The sequence below is a fragment of the Peromyscus leucopus genome, chromosome 4 (genome assembly GCF_004664715.2).
Source record: "Peromyscus leucopus breed LL Stock chromosome 4, UCI_PerLeu_2.1, whole genome shotgun sequence".
Lineage (NCBI taxonomy): Eukaryota > Metazoa > Chordata > Mammalia > Rodentia > Cricetidae > Peromyscus > Peromyscus leucopus.
In genome coordinates, this window is record NC_051066.1 from 4,870,110 (window position 1) to 4,887,475 (window position 17,366).

At 44.1% G+C, this 17,366-nt stretch overlaps 1 protein-coding gene across 7 annotated transcripts in view; it reads right to left on the bottom strand.

Moving 5' to 3' along the window:
• The window catches only part of Mapkap1 (MAPK associated protein 1), a 213,128-nt gene extending 207,657 nt beyond the window's left edge, over positions 1-5,471 (bottom strand). For 2 of the 7 annotated variants that reach the window (XM_028886060.2, XM_028886062.2), the window contains exon 1: positions 5,073-5,470. The gene's annotated coding sequence lies outside the window, so the exon portion shown is untranslated. Of the gene's footprint in view, positions 1-5,072 lie in introns of all 7 variants that reach the window. The other 5 variants (XM_037204518.1, XM_028886058.2, XM_037204517.1 and 2 more) reach the window with 4 other exon arrangements.
• Between the last annotated feature and the right edge of the window lie 11,895 nt (positions 5,472-17,366).

Genomic DNA, 17,366 nt, shown 5'->3' on the forward strand with positions numbered 1-17,366 from the left:
TGGGGAGTCTGACATAACAATTATTTCCCAAGCAATCACAATCATCCCAGTAGTGACTCCAATAACTTTTTGCAAAATTTCAGGTTTTTTTTTAAAAGTGGTTTCTCTCCATTTTCTCATTTTTAATTTCTTGAAACTATTTTCTACTTTCACTTCAAATTTTGTGTTTCCTATCTTAAATCTGCTTCCCTGATACACCCAGACTGCTGCCAAGTACAGTTAATAAATTCTGAATGACTGCTCAGGATTTATTTTCTTCACTTTTACATTCCATGTTATTTCTTTATACAATAGAGTATGAATGAAAACAAGTATCTAACTGACTAAAATTTCTTCAATTTTTACCTTGTAGAAGAGGGGGATTAAAATAAAAATAAATTAAACTCTTGAGCTGGGAACTCCCTGAGCATATTTCTCTTACTCTGCTGGGTGACTCTCTGGTCCGCTTTCCCTCTTGTGTGTGGCAGTCAACGGAGCACTGCATACCCGAGGGGGAGCACTGCATACCCGAGGGGGAGCACTGCATACCCGAGGGGGAGCACTGCATACCCGAGGGGGAGCACTGCATACCCGAGGGGGAGCACTGCATACCCGAGGGGGAGCACTGCATACCTGAGGGGAGCACTGGCCCACCAAGGTTCATTGGAGGCAATGACAGAACACAGGGCAGAGCCTGCCCTGTCATGCAGAGAGAAGAACAGCACCAGATTCTACTAGGGTCTGCCGGTACCCTGCTGTGTAACTTTAAGCACAGCAGTCCTGAAAAGACTTCAGCAAGACTTGAATTTCACTATTCGCCATCCAGATAGGGAAAGAGTCAAGAATCTGGAAATGACTTGCCCAAACTTCAAAGGCGGTGCACAGTGAAGCTTATTTTGAAGGTGAGTCCCTCTCAGACCAAGGCACTAGCTACAAAACTGTGGTTTTCTGGCTGCCAGTTTTTTCATCTCAAGAAGTTCTGATTGCTCTCCTTTGTAACCTCACCTACTATAAAGGGTTATGAGGGTGATGGAAACATAGTATGCAAAAAAAAAAAAAAATGACTGAAGGAACAATGCCACTGCATGGTACTACGAAGACGGCCAAGGGAAGACAAATCTGGTGGTATCTAGTGAGACAAGCACCAAATCCAAGTCTCACAAGGTCCCCTCACCCTAAACCTCATCCCTTTGAAATTTATTTAGCCGGATGACATGAGAAAACCATACACTGGCCACTCTGCAAAACAGATTGGCAAGAATTAAAATACTCCTCCCTCTGTCAATTTCCCAAGCTTCTGTGCTTCATGATGCACCAACTTCTAAGACAAGGGTTCTATAAACACGGTAAAGGCACCCTCAGTGGGAAATATAACAGACTTCTCTTTCTTTTGGCAATCTGACATCTGGCTGCATCCTTAACAGTAAGGCCTAAGCATGAATAACCACTGAACTGGAACAGTTTCTAAAGCATTCAGTTGAGTCAACAAGCAAAATATACCCACCCTAAAAACAAACAAACAAACAAAAACAGAAACAACAACAAAAAGAACACTCCAGAAACAGTAGATTGGCTGATGGGCTCCGAGTGCAGAGACCACCTCCACTCCTTACTGTGCCCAGCTGGTGACATGACACTGGAGCTCCACACTCAGCTGGCTCCTCTCTGCAGCATTCCGATCAGGTCCACACTCACACAACAAGAACAAGTGGCAGGGTATGGGACTGAAGAGGCTGGCAGACATCCTTCAGCTCAAAACACCACTTGTATAAACTCAGGGAACCTCTTTTTTTTTTCTGTTTACTTTTTGGTTCCTGGAAGTGAAGCATGGGCCCTCACTCATGCTAAGTACTCACTCTACCCCTGAGCTGCACACATCCCCCCAAGAAGTTATTTATCTTTCCCATGCTCTAGTTCCTATCTATAAAACCGGGGTGATGTTCACATCTTCCCTCACAGGGACAGATGTAAAACAGCTTTGGGGACAATGTCATCCACAGTAAGTACTCACTGTGGGCTCTATAGCACCCTGTGGCAGCATATACAGAATGTGACTACTTCATCTGCACACATTTCTCCCCAACTGGAATGTCCATGACCTCTAAGTGGGAACCTAGCTTTATTCCCAGTGGCATCCCAGGGCCTAACATTTTGCCTGGAACTGCTGAATGAACCACGAACGCACCCTTCAAGTCTATCAACTGGCTAGTTAAGAGTAGAAACTGAAACTCATCTTGATTGCCTGGCATTTGTGCCCTCACAGAGTTTAGCCCTTCCACTTCACCTCTCAAATGCCTGCGAAAAGCAGCAATGGCAACATCCTGGTGACATGCCTGCAACTTTTTTTATTTGATTTGAGTAACACTTCATGGAACACTGACTTCCAATAAACTCTCTAACAGTTGAGGAACATTTGCATTGACTTGGCTTTGCTTGGACTAGAAATCCACTCAGAGATCTTGTAGATATCATTAGGCGTACCTGACAATTTATAGGTTGAGAATTCCTTATTTGAAATGGTTGGTGCCAGAAGTACTTTTGGGTCTCAGATTTTGATTTTTGGAGCAGGGTCAGACTTTACTAAATGAGTACCGCTAACCTGAAAATCCCCGATCTGAAATGCTGCTTAGAAAGCTCAGGTTAGGGTGTTCAGGTTCTATCAGGGTTTTTTCTTTTCTTTTTCATTCTTTTTGGTTTGGTTTTTTGAGACAGAGTTTCTCCGTGTAGTTCTAGCTGTCCTAGGAACTCAAGCTGTAGATCAGGCTGGCTTCAAACTCACCAAATCTGCCTCCCTCTGCTTCCCTAGTGCTAGAATTAAAGGCGTGCGCCACCACTGCCTGCTGGCAAACATTTATTTATGTATATGTATGCTGTCAGCATGTAATGTCTGCACGCCAGAAGAGGGCATCAGATCCCATTATAGATGGTTGTGAGCCACCATATGGTTGCTGGGAATTAAACTTGGGACCTCTGAAATATCAGTCAGTGCTCTAAAGTGCAGAGCCATTTTTTTAATTATTTTTAACCATATATATATGTATACACACACACACACATAGGTGTTTGTGTGTGTATATATGTCTGTCTGTACACCATGTGCCTACCTGGTGCCCACAGAGGCCAAAACATGGCATCAGATGCCCTGGAATTGGAGTCACAGATGGCTGTGAGCCACCATGCAGATGCTGGGTAATGAAGCCAAGGCCTCTGTAAGAGACACCCATGCTCTAAACCACTGAGATCTCTCTCCAGCCTAACATTTCTTTTTTAAAAATGGATTTCCACCGATACCCAGGCTGGCCTCAAACAATCTGTCAAGTACTCTGCTGCCTCAGCCTACCAAGCAGCTGGCCTGCACCACAGTACCTGGCCTTATCTACCTTGAGAGGAGTTTCTGTCCTGCCCATTTCAACATTCTTATTTTTCTTCTTATTCGGTTGTTTCAATACGTACTATAGAGTGCTAAGGTAAGAAGGTGCCAAGACCTGGCTCTGTCTCATGGCAGCTATGTAGCCTGTGTCTTCCTGTCTATAAATGTTAGTTAAAATGGTTAAATGAGAAATACTCAAGTTCAATTTACCTTGCATTATGCTCATTCCCTTGACCAAATGTCATCTTTCAAAAGCTAACACTATGTACTACTTCCATTCTGGAGAGAACCTTACACCTCTACCTGCCACAGCACTGGAGTGACTAATTCTCACTCCCTGTACAGAGCGACTGAGTCTTATTAAACTGCACTAGAGTACCTGACCTATATCTACACATAATAAATGCTTGCTAGATCAAATGACTGTAAATAACAAGTGTTTATAGGATTCTAGCAAGGTAAGAAATCATCCCCAGGGCTAGAGAAACAGTTCAGCAGTTAGGAGCCAGTACTTGTCTTGTGGAGGACCCAAGTTCGGTTCCCAGCACCCACAATGTGCAGCTCAAAAGCACCAGAGGTTCCAGTTCTAGGGCATCTGACACCCTCTTTGGCTTTTCTGACCGCCGAGGGAAACTGCCCTCACACAGACACAAACCCCACATGGACACACATATTTAAAAAATAATTCTTAAGAAAAAAAGCAAAGAAAGAAATCATCAGAAGCTGGATTGTCCCTAACTGGTGAAGTGAGACCACCTTCAGTTGGTCCATGGGAAGCATTATCGATATGCCAGAAACCAAAACCTGGGAAGCTTCTAGGTGGGGCAGGGTAAATTTTTTTTTTTTTATGTACTTGGGGACAAATCAGAAGTGTTTTGAGAACTGACTTATCCAGAGGGAAGGCCTAAAATAGAGGCTTTTATAAGCTTAACTGTAAAAAGCTAGCCAGGAGCCACAGGCACATAGAGGCTATGCAGGTACTATGCACATTTAGCAGCTGAAGGCAGATGTGAGCACCCCGCTGAATAGGAAAGGGGCACCTGGTACGCCCTCCCCAGACTCCAGTAAGTTTGCAGGGTATGAGTTGTAAAAGATGGGGGCAATTACCACTGAGCAAGTTCTTTCGCTGCAGCTTGTGTGGCCCACAAACACAGGGGTAACGCACTTTATTTCTGTTCGGGTGGGTGTTCACAAAACGAACCCATCCTTTCTGTTGGTCAAGTGAATGCCGATCTTTTAACTGATGTGTCTGTCCATGTCACTATTCACACCTGGGAAGGTTTTGAACTTGGCTGTTTGGGGATTTATAACAAATATGGTGCTTTCCACGGAGCTGGGGACAGTGACAGTTTCAAATATTTGCAATCATTCAAAGGAAGTGTAACAAATTTCGAGGTCCCTGGTTCGTCTTACAGTTTCTGGTTCGAGTTACACACTTGTTTAAATTATAATCTTTTCTTCTTCCCATCCCACCCCCCAGCTTTACCACTCCTTGTCACTCCCATCAACAGAAAAACCGGAATCCGAGTTCCTAGCAGCACTCCAGACAGGAAAACAATCTGCAGGACTGTTTCAGGACTGCCCAGGCAATGCTTTGAAAACTTGATTTCACAGAACGGAGCCGGGGCACCGGACCTTGCCGAGTTCGGGGCCTGAAACCGCCTGAGCCAAGGGCGCCCCCGCCCCCGCCCCCCACACCCCCAGGTCCACAGCCTCTCCTCACCTAAGTCACACACCCAGCTGTCAGGCTCGGGAAGGGCCAGGAAACGGATGCTCCCAGGCCACCGAGCACGGCCCCGGCGGGCAGCCGCTGGGCAGCAGGGTGCTGAGGGGCCGCAGAGTCCCGCGGGCGAGGGGGCGGCGGCGGCTGGGGCAACCTTTACCTGAAGCTGCTTCCACACTACGGGCCGCCTCGCCCAGGACACGTCCCTGCGGGAGGCCCCGGCTTCCCTACGCCTCCCGGCCCCTGCACCGACCCCTGCGCCCACGGAGTCCTCGAGGACCGACGCGTCTACCGGCCCGCTCGGCTGCCGCGCCCCAGACTCGCCCTCATGACCCCGCCGCTCCCCGCCGCCACCGGCCGGCAACAGTAGCCCTGTTACCCCCAGCCGCGCCACGACCCGGAACCGTACCCGGCGTACCGGAAGTCCCCGGTCGGGAAGGCGCCGCTGGCTGGGGACGCAGTGCGCAAGCCCCAGAGCCCGGAGCGAGAGCCTCCCGGGGGGCGGGGCCTGATGGAAGGCTTGCGCATGCGCGCTGCCGCCAGGCCGGTCTGGAGCTAGTTAAGTAACTTCTGTCTGCTCAAAACTGTAGGGCTCTCTTTAAACTATTCTCACTTTTACAAGGAACAGTCCTCAGCTTAACCTCCATGTCAGAAAGAAGAGTTCACTGCAATTATTATTTACTAGATGGACATGGTATCAAACTGCTTTTTAGATCTTACCTCAACACCCAGATTAGCGTAGCTCTCAGACCTCATCAGAGAAGTTTCTTAGTCCAGTGTTCGGCGGTTAATACAGAAATTCACAACTGGCCAAAATGCAGAGACGGAACGTCTTATGGAGTGCTCAACCACAAGTGGGACACATCACACCTCCACTCTGGAAGGCTCAGAGACCATCAGGACAGCGAGAACAGAAAGACAGCAAAGAGCCAGAGGTCTGGAACAATCACTATCTTCTGGGCGTGACAGACTCTGCGTTCATGAATTCACTGCAGCTCAGGTTACCTGAACAAGACCCACATAAGACCAAACCAGTCAGTGTTCTGGAACTCACAAGCCCCAACTCCTACGATGAAGAGGTACTGACAGTTGGCGGCCACAGGAGGAAGGGACTGTCAGCTTACCCTAAGGGTGTTGCCCCTGGCAGTCAACCATCTCCAGTGAATGGCTTCACACCCAGAAGTACACGGGCAACACAAATTGGAATAAAAAAAAATTAAAGGGGGGGGGACTAGCCAGGAATTTGGGAGAGGGTAGGAGTGGATCTGGGATGAGTTAGGTGAAGGCATTAATATAATCAAGATACATTGTATGCATGTATGAAACTCTAAACATTTAAAAAATCTTTTTTTTATAGAGTCAAATACCAATTCTATATTTCTGTGAGTCTTTGGACACTACCCCTCTCGATTTTTCCACCAATAACAGTAGTTCCAATTTCTGAATATTGCTATGAGAATAAGATGGGTTGATGTATAATAAATACCAGCAAAGTACCCAACACATGATAACAAATGTTAATACTCTCATCACACACAAAAGAGTGAAAATAACAACCGTATTCAGAACTGGCAGAAAGTCTGGGTGAGATGTAAGAAGGCTAAATTTCTGGATCAGAAATCAGTGGCAGAAGGCTGGGGAAGAAAGATAGCTAGGAAATCACTTGCCATACAAACATGAAGACCTAAGTTTGATCTAAAGAACTCAAGTAAAAATCTGTATGTGGTGGTGCACACAAACAACCCCAGAGAGACAGAGGTGGGCAGATTTCAGGAGAAGGCTAGCCAGTCAGTCTTGCCTAATTGGTTGACTCCCAAGACTTGAAGAGAGACCCTGTCTCAAAAAAATTAAACTGATAGCCAGGTAATGGTACGCCTTTAATTCTAGCACTTGGGAGGCAGAGGCAGGTAGATCTCTATGAGTTCGAAGCCAGCCTGGTCTAGTCTAAAGAGTGAGTTCCAGGACAGCCAAGAACTGGAACTCACTGTCTCGAAAAACCAAAAAAAAAAAAAAAAAAAAAAAAAAAAAAAAAAAAAAAAAAAAAAAAAAAAAAGCTGACAGAGACAGGCAAATCTCTGTGTGCTTGAGGCCAGCCTGGTTTATATATCAATTTCTACACCAGCCAGGATTGCATAGTGAGATCCTGTCTCAAAAAATAAAGGTCAAGCAGTGGTGGCCCATGCCTTTAATCACAGCACTTGGGAGGCAGAAGCAGGCAGATCTATGTGAGTGTGAGGCCACCTGATCAACAAAATGAGTTCTGGGACAGCCAGGACTGTTACACAGAGAAACCCTGTCTCGAAAAACCAATTAAATAAATAAATAAATAAATAAATAAATAAATAAATAAAAGGTTGGATGGTGTCTAAGGAGGAGCCATACCTGAGATTATCCTCTGGCTTCCATGTGTACACATCAACACACACACACACACACACACATCAAAAGAGAGAGTTGGTACTAGTGTTCTCCAATCTGAGAAATAGTCTGGGAAGCTTCTCAAAAAATGCATTTCAGCAAGTCAGGTGTGACACCAATGTTGGTAACCAATGCTGGCACTGGGGAAGCTGAGATGGGGGATCAGGAGCTCCAAGCCAGCCTGAGCTATTTAGCAAGACCCTGTCTTTAAAAGAGAACAAAAATGTACTTAGCAAAAGAACCAAAGAGACAAGGCTGAATCTTGGTGGATCCACACCCAACTTTAAAGTCACCCACCAACTGATACCCTATTGTATGTAGTTTTCTGTCCTGCCAGCCAGCCCCCAAATAACCCCACAGAGACTTATTAATTATAAATGCTTGACCAATAGCTCAGGCTTGCTACTAGCTAATTCTTACATTTTAAATTAACCCATATTTCTTATCTTTGCTCTGCCACAGGCTCAGTACCTTTTGTCAGTAGGGCAAGTTCATTTCCTGCTTCCTCTCCATCTCCTTGAGATTCCTGAGACTCCACTACTCTTCTTTCCAGTGTTCTCTCTGTCCAGAAAATCCTGCCTAGCTATTGGCCAATCAGCTTTTTATTAACAATGAGAGCAACACATCTTCACAGTGGACAGAAGGATTATTTCACAGCACCCCATAGATTCATTCAAGTGGTATGTGATTGGTCTCTTGCTTCAAACAGGGAGGCAGAAGGAGAGAGGCACACAGTCACCAGCTGGACTCTTACACACACCACCATGGATCCTTCAGGGACCTGCTGTAATCACTCTGTAAAACAATAGATGGGAGCAGGCTGGGTGTTCAATTTTCTCCGTCTGTTCTTTAAGGTTTAGGGGTTGCTGTCCTCTCAGTCTGTTTGGGATGGAGCCCAGTATCTGCTAGGGCTGGGCTAGGGCCTCTAGATCTTATTCTTTCTGTTTACTTTTCTTGACCCCACTCTGAAGCCCAATTGTCAAATTGTCTCTCAGAGACATAAACCCAGCTAAAATGGAAATCAGCTGGACTACTAAGCATGCATAGGTTCTAAGATCGAATCTCCACTCTGCTGCTCAGCAGTGTTGCTAGTCCCCACTCTAAGAAGCCTCCCTACCTTCTACACAGCTCCTGACACTTAAAAAGGGAATGACGGGAGCTGGAGAGATGGCCTCATGGTTATGACCACTTGCAGAGGACCCGAGTTTGGTTCCCAACATCTATATCAGGCAGCTCACACGCACCTGGAACTCCAGGTCCAGAGGATCTGATGTCTACTTAGGCCTCTGGGGACCAGGTGTATACATAGAGAGCACATATGCATTCAAGCACTCACACACATGTTAAAAAAAAAAAAGAGAAATCGTTTTAAGGGAATGACAAAAGTCTAAATAAGCTCTTTGAACAGTGAGGACTAAATGAGCTAATACCTGTCACTCACATGGACAGAGCTGACCTGTTGATTACTAACAAAGGTCACCACTATTATGACACTCTAGTCCGTCAGCAAGCATACACTGTTAGGAATTAAGTTTGCCCTAGGCACTAGAGAGTGAATTCTGGTACCAAAAAAGCAACATAAATAGAAGGGGAGGAGGAGGAAAAGGAGAAAAAAGAAGAAGAGGGCAGGAGAAGGAGACATTTGCCATGCTTTTCTGAACCCAAGGATCAGCATTTTGAAGGCAGACAAGGAAGCAAGAAGACAAAGCAACTGGATGACTTGAGCGCCCAGGAAGCAGGTGTTGTATCAGAAGGCAAAGGGAGCATTAGAAGGCAAAGTATCCATTGCTCCACCTCCTGATCTATGGGCACTTTGGTCAGACCTCAGGAGCAAACACATAGCAAACACACTGATGGTGCTGGGCCCAGGTCTGGAGAGGACAAGAGCACAGAGGAGGCCCATGCTTCATCGTGGTCATAACCACCAGACAGCACAGCCTTCACCTCCAGGTTAGCAAAGAAACCATTAGCCAGTGGATGATGCTTTGCTTCTGGGATCCAGGATGGAGGACCAAGGACAAAAGCTGAAACCCACCAGCTGCTTGCCTTTCTGATGTGTTTCCTCATCTAGGCTGTTGGGAGGGTTCCAGAAGTAATACATGGAGTCCTTGGACAGTGGCTGGTGTATGGAAATGTCCCGTACATTTATGGCTTGACACACCAAGATAGCAAGGACTATATCTTTTTACACATTTGCTTTCCTCCCAATGGCAGGCCACACGCAGAGCCTTATTCTCCATGTCATCATCTGTCAGACTTTCTGTCTCCATGAATTACTTCTGAGCTGCTATAACCATAACACCTGGCAAAAACAGAGTAGAAAAGATTTTTCCAGGTTCATGATTGCAGGAGGTTCCTGTCTGTGGTGGGGAAGCCACACATGGTAGCTCAGTTTATGGCAGTAGGAATGTGTGGCAAAGGCTGTTGACATCCCAGCAAACTACAAAGTACAGAGTTAGAGACTGGGGGTCAGTATAACTTTTCGCCCTTGTTACCTACTTGGCCAATTAGACCCATTTCCAGTTGGGCCACCAGCTGAGGAGTAAGCATTCAAAACATGAGCCCGAGAGGAAACTTTCAGATTCAAACCGGAACACTCATCCTTTTGACATACATCTGACAGGCCACAAAGAAGAGGGTGTTTCTTGTTTCTTTTTATTTACTAAAAGCTTCTGTTGGCGGTGTAGCTCGGGGTCTGGCATGAAAACATCATCAACACTTGGTACTATGCATGTTGACTGAAAAGTAGCCCAATATGTGCTTGAGATGAAGATTTAGCAAACCTGATTCTGCATAAGCATCAGCAGTGCATAGAAAAGGCCACTTTGGCAAACAGACATGGAAGCCGCAAGCCAACACAGTGGCGTGGAAGCCGTACTTCCAGGACCCTGCCTGAGCTGGGAAGCAGGGGGACACTTTCCCGGGGCTCTATAAACCTGCACTGCCATTATATTGAAATCTGCTAATTCATTTCCTTCTTATCATCCCAAGTTTGCTGCTTTCTGCTTTTGAAATGTGTCCCCTGCCCTGCCTTTTTAGGGGAAACATAGGCATTTATTTATACTGCTATGGTACAAAGAAATTTCAGAAAAAGTAAATTAGGTGTCAAAATTCCATTTAGACCATTCTAAAGAAGCCCCCAGATGTATAGAACTTCAGAGCAATACAGTACATTTTTCTCAAATATAAATAATGCTTCAATGTAAAGAATTTTTTAAAAGACAAACATATTGCTTCTAAGTTAAGTTTGGTTATTGAAAGGGGTGGTGCAAAATTTATCAACCAAAATCATCTTAAACATAAGATGTTGGGACTAGTGTATGCACACACATGGGCTGGTGAGATGGCACAATGACTACTGGGGACTACTACCAAATGATGGCCTGAGTTCAGTTTCCGAAACCTGCATCGTAAAAACAGAACCAGTTCTTACAAGTTGTCCTCTGACCTCCACACAGATTGTTCAGCACACACAGACACAAACACAGACACAGACACACACACACACACACACACACCACATACACATACACACCACACCACACCACGCCACACCAACACAATCAATACCCATCAGCGGACTCAGGAGTGTAGCTCAGTGGTAGAGTTCCCTGACAAGGGTATATTGAGGTTCTGGGTTCAATCTGCAGCACCAAAATGGAGCTTGCATGGCACAGGCCAGGAAACCCTTCTCTGGACCTTGTTCTGTGGCCTTTCCCTCTTCAGTGTTAACTCTCTTGAGTTACTCTTTTTGGGTATGTGGGGTGAAAATGGAACATTGGCCTGGTGTTACAGTACCTTGCCAGCCAGCTACATTTACATATAAATGCAGCCCCTTCTACAATCTGGCCCCATATCCAGCTCCTAAAAGCACTTTTCTGATTTCAGAGGTTAGCTAGGACTGTGAGTGCTGACTCCTAAATTAACAGATGATAACAGTTCTTAGAATGTTAAAAAAAAAAAAAAAAAAAAAAAAAACTTGGATGTTTTGTCGAATGCAACTTCCAAGAATGCATAATTAACAGTGTCTCCATTAATATACAGTATGTTCAACAGTGAGACACCGATATCATAAATAAAGGTAGACATGGATAAATTTATAATTAAAAATGCATTAGAAATTACAAGCATAATTTATTTACTAATGTGCACTGGAATAAATTTTATGTGTAATATTTTAAAACAGGGCATTAATAAATAATAGTGCACATAAAATGTTTTTGCAGCTAAAAATATTTCAATAAATATTAGTAAGTTAAATGTGCTGCTGAGTTATAATTGCTATGGAGTAAAGTTTCTAGAATACAATTTCAATTTCAGAGGACAGCTTGTTGAAAGCCTTAAAAAATACCTGAAACGAGCCAGTAAGCTGGCTCAGAGGTAAAGGCACCTGCCACAAGAATGAGTTTATACCTGATTTCAATGCCTGAGACCCACATAAAGGTAGGGAAGGAGAGAGCTGAGCGCACAAAGTTGGCCTCTGACTTCCACACTTTTACCTAATGCTAATACCTCTTTTAAAAGATGTATATCCAAAGGATCAGACACAAACAGCTGTATTTCTCTGAAGTTGCAAGGATTTTGAAGAATACTGCAGGCTTCCTAGACAATGAATAACTGCTCACTGTTGGAGTCAGCCAAGAGCCTCTGTAGCTGGTGCATTTGGATATTAGTGAATTCAAATACTTTCTTCTAATATTTCATTGCATTTATTTTGTATGTGTACACACATATGCCGCAGTGTCCATGATGAGGTCAGAGGACAACTTATGGGTGTTGGTTCTCTCCTTCCACCACGTGAATTCCCAGGATGGAACTCGCATCTTCAGGCTTGGCAACAAATGCCTTAGCTGTTGAACCTTCTTGTCAACCCATGAATTCAAATTTAACTCACCTATTTTTCTGATTTATTTGGGTTTCTTTTGAGACAGAGTCTCACTACTTAACCCAGACTGACCTAGAACTCACCATGTAGCCTAGATTGATTTCAGCTTGCAATCCTCCTGCCTCTGCTTCCCAAATGCTAATATTCTACTATGCACCACCATGCCTGGTCCATCCACATAATTTCTAGCAGTTTCTTACATCTGAGAACCTCTATAGGTCTCTCCCAGCTACCTTTTCCCTCAATACTTGACCTTCCTGGAGCCTGGGTATGACTCAGTGGTAGAATACTTGCATAGCACCTTGAAGGGTTTTTGTCCAATTCCTAGCATGGCAGAAGAAAAAAATGCCTTCCTTTGCTCTCTCTCCCTCTCCTTCTCCCTCTACTTTTCCCCTCCCCTCCCCACATGTGTGTGTGTGTGCGCGCGCACACAAGGTTGAGTGTGCACAAGTGTGGAGGCTAGAGGCCAATCTTGGATGTTCATTGTTGCCCATTATGTATATTCGACAGGATTTCTTTCTGAACATGGAACTCACTGATTTGACTATATTGGCTGGCCAAGGAGCCCCAGGGATTCTGTCTCTGTCCATTGCTGGGGTTACAGTACATGTGCTACTGCACCTGCCCTTTTTGGTTTTTCGAGACAGGGTTTCTCTGTGTAGCTTTGTGCCTTTCCTGGAACTCACTTGGTAGCCCAGGCTGGCCTTGAACTCACAGAGATCTGCCTGCCTCTGCCTCCCAAGTGCTGGGATTAAAGGTGTGTGCCACCACTGCCCAGCTGCACCTGCCTTTTTAATAGACACTGGTGTTTCAACTCAGGTCCTGATGCTTGCACATAAACACTTGACTGATGGAGCCACCCCCCATCCCAGGAGTCCGTTATTTTAGGTCCTATCTAAAGCCAGGTGGTGGTGGCATACACCTTTAATTCCACCGCTCAGGAGGCAGAGGCAGACGGATCTCTGAGTTCGAGGCCAGGGCTACACAGAGAAACCCTGTCCCAATACACACACACACACACACACACACACACACAAAAAAAATCTATTTTACTTTCTAAACGTTGACACCACATAAACCTCATGGCACACAGCAGTATTTGTTTATTGACTGCACTTGAAAAGAGAGCTTGTATTCATGCGTAGAGCTTTTTTATTCTAAGACCACAGTTGATTAGCAATAATGAACAGCATCTATTGCCGGGTGAGCTTTCCTCTGGGCCAGACCGCAGGCTAGTGGCTTTCTGTACCTAGTCTAATTTAATCTTGAAACCAATCCAATATACAGATCCTGCCATTATCCCCCATTTAACCAATGAAGAAACAGAATCTCAGAAAGGTAAAGTCATTTGCTGAAGATCCTACTGTTTATGACTGGCTGACTTGGAAGCCCCAAGCTCTCACCCACTCCCCACCCCCACCCTGCAGTAATAATCATCAGCCACTGTTAAAATAATTCACCCTTCTGGAAATCAGGTTGCCTTTCTGTGTCTCAGGGTCCTTTCAGCTGGGGTTTATTTTTTTCTTCATTGGTATCTAATCTAAGTCCCTCCTGCTCCCGTTTAAGATAATTCCCTCATGCCCTGTCCTTTGTAGACAAGAACTGATGTTTAAAACACATGAGCAATATCCCTTTAGATATTTGAAGATGGCTATTAAATTCTCCTTAACCTTCTCTTCTCCAGGATACATTGTTAGTAACCCCAATTCCTTTTGCCTTTTCTCCCAGGGACTCTTTCTCTAAAGCGTTCCCCCTTGAGTCACACGCCTTGAAATCAGTTTCAGGTTTTCCCTATCTCAATTCATTATCATCACCTTCCAAGAGCACCCGCACATGCATGCAGACCATGCTCAAATTTATACATGCCAGGAGAGCAGCTGTGGCCCTAATGCCAAGAAGCTAGCCGAGCTTCCGGATGGTGCTCTTTTAAATCTTTCCTGTGACTCCATCATCTTTCCATTTTACCAGGATGATTTTCTGTTGTTCAAACCTAAGATGGCTTTTTAATAAAAAATGTGGAGCCAGATGTTGGGGTAAAAGCTGAAAGATCAGAGAAGCAGAACAGCCACAGCCAACCTCACCTCGCCAACTCCTCAGGTGATCCTGTTTCCTCAGATTGAAAGCCTCTGAGTCCTCACCGGAAAGGATCTCAGCTGAACTGCTTTTGTTCCTGCTTCCTCACGCCCTATATACCTTTCTCCACCAGGACAACACTTCCTGGAATTAAAGGCATGTGTGCTTCCAGTACTGGGATTAAAGGTGTGTGTCACCACTGCCTGGCTCTGTTTCCAATGTGATCTTGAACTTGGGAGGATCTCTGCCTAAGAAGTGATAGGATTAAGGGTGTGTGCCACCATTGTCTGACCTCTAAGTCTAATCTAGTGGCTGGCTTTGTCCTTCGATCCCAGACAAGTTTATTAGGGTACACAATATATCATCACTACATTTTTCCTTTTTTATCTAAAATAATAAAGGAAGGTTATAACTAATATAAGAAAAACTATATACAATAAGTACAATAACTATACACTATACAGTCAAGAATTACATTAACAATGTCTGCTGTGGATATCACTCTATGTAAATAAAACACTGATGGCCAATGACCAGGCAGGAGGTAGGTGGGACAAGGAGAGAGGAGAATTCTGGGAAGCGGAAGGCTGGGGAGGAGACACTGCAGCCACGACCAGGAGAAGAGCATGTAGAGATGCTGGTAAGCCACCAGCCACGTGGCAAGCTATAGATTTATAAAAATGGGTTAATTTAAGATAAAAGAACAATTAGCAAGAAGCCTGCCACGGCCATACAGTTTATAAGTGATATAAGCGTCTGAGTGATTATTTTATAAGTGGATTGTGGGACTGCGGGGCTTGGGGAACCTGGAGAGAAGCCCTCCAGCAACAAATGGCGCCCAACGGCTCGAGTTTCCACCTTAAACCTGAGAATATTTAATAACCAATTCTAAACAGAGCCAAAACCAGGTTCCTGCTTCTTGTCTCATACGGCAGCTAGATGCGAGAAAACGCAAGTTTGGACACTGGCGGGTTCCTGGCGGGTGCGTCTGACCGGCAGTATGGCGGAAATGAGGCATCTGCCAGCGGCAAATTAAGCTGTGTGGTAGATTTAGTCTTTACTATTATTTAAAAAAAAAAAAAAAAAAAAAAAAAGAGGTTTCTGGGCTACACGCTGCTTTGATAAAAGCTTAGACCCACTATTTCTGAGACTTGATGACTCCCAGAGCTGTCGGAAAACGTACCACTGCCATGTTGGGAAGCTGAAGTGGGCGGAGCCAACAGCCACAGCGCCGTTTCAGGCTTACAATGGTACAGTTTAAAGCAATAGGCTCAAGGCTCAAGGTAATATAAAACATAAGCCACATAAAGATGGCTACCACACAGAGAATCTGGATTATGTTCTCTTTGATATTCATAACTAAAGAAAAACATTTGATTACAAAACCTGTTGAGTTATGCCAAAATGTATATTTTAAAGGTACCTTGACTTCAAAATTTGGATATAAGGATATGTTACTTTGGAAAAGAGGTTCTGCTTTTGTTTCCACAGAAAGCCAGAGGCTGTGGACTTGTTCCAGATTAAGATACATCAGGTTTCACCAGCCAAGACCCCTGAAAGGACTCCGATGACACCATGGCCCAGATGATTCAACATCCAGATCGGTTTCAAGGCAACTGGTTCACACAATACAGCCTCACGGACTACCCATAGGTCTAAAATTTTCTTTGCATCCCCATAAGATACAGCGCCCCCTCCAGCAGGAAGTAGTAAGAGATGCTACGCCCAAATTCCCAAATATACCAAGCTGGCTTTAGAGGTGGAATTGGCTCACTCCCCCTCTAAACCCAGACATATTGCTTTAAAAAAAAAAAAATGGTTAAGTGATTCTTGTGTCCCAAATCAGAAGAGCCCTCTAGTGTGGGACAGAGAAAAACCAATATTTTTATTTAAAACAGGTTGATTATAAATGTGATCTCTTTCTAAAAAAGAAAAGGGGATATGATATGGATATATAGGATATGGAGATGATAAGATAAAAGGGTAGATTAATAAACCTACTTTTAAAGAACAACTTGTTTAAAATGTTTTACATTGGTATAGATTTTAGTTTATGTTTAAAATGTTTTACATTGGTATAGATTTTAGTTTATGTTTAAAATGTTTTACATTGGTATAAATTTTGGTTTGTTGATACAGGCTTGAGGTTAATTTTGTTATACTGTATATATATATATATTTCTATTCTTGTTTGAGATATTGTGTTTATGTAACTCATTTAAAATTGTAATGGATAATTAAAAATAGATTAATAATTAGTCATCTATGATAATCATATTTGTAGCCATGTTAGTTAAGTCTTCTAGGTATACATAGATATATTTCAGATAGATAGGTAATCTTCAAACACTTCATAGACCTAGAGAATATGGCATTTAAATAACTTAGAATTCTGTTGACGTGAGACACAATTGCTCCTGGCTGCACCAATTGATCCCGAGAGAATGTTGGGCTTCTAAGACATTTCCATTTGGAAGTTTGTCTTTTGGCACAAAATGGCCTACTGGGCAAAGAACTGCCCTTGCCTTGATGGCTGACAGTACAAATGCAATGCTGTCCTTTCTGGACAAGTGGGACACAAGGAAAGCGACCACTATACTCTGCCAAGACAGGGTAAGATGGTCTCTTAAAATTCCTGCTTCTAAAAATGGTCTGTCAGATACTCTAGGCCTGTAGCCAATTTGAATGCACCAACAATGCTGAGAAACATCAGGTGACTGTCCAGGCTGCCAGCTGTCTTGGTCTACTCTTGCAAGATTCCCGAAGTTGCTTGCATCCGTCTACCATTTCTCAGGTACCATTATGTTCCTTCTCAGGTCTTTGATGTGGTTGAAGGCTAGATAGTCGTAATTTCCTCAGTTATGATAAAAGATAAGTTAGCTATAAAACCTTAAACTCACAAATATAAGATAGATAGG